This window comes from Halyomorpha halys, unplaced genomic scaffold (assembly GCF_000696795.3).
Source record: "Halyomorpha halys isolate HHAL.00 unplaced genomic scaffold, Hhal_1.1 Scaffold396.1, whole genome shotgun sequence".
NCBI classification, from domain to species: domain Eukaryota; kingdom Metazoa; phylum Arthropoda; class Insecta; order Hemiptera; family Pentatomidae; genus Halyomorpha; species Halyomorpha halys.
Window position 1 is genome coordinate 222,067 of NW_027111420.1, and position 269 is coordinate 222,335.

The following is a 269-nucleotide window of genomic DNA, read 5'->3' on the forward strand; positions in this document are numbered from 1 at the left end:
TTATCCGCTTCAATTAACATCAATCAGTTTATATCATGTCCCCCCTCTATCATTGACAGCCTAAGCATCATTATTCAACCACTAATCATTAATAAATCTCTTGTTATTGTTTCTGTATCAAATTTGTTTAGGAAATTGTTAAAGAAGAAAACACTTTGATTTTATGAAAATCCTTTTTCCCCAAAATCATAGTGGCTAATAGTAAAATTCGTATTAATTTTATGTTTAACTGAATTAAATATTTTAAAATAATTTCAATTCTGAAGTGT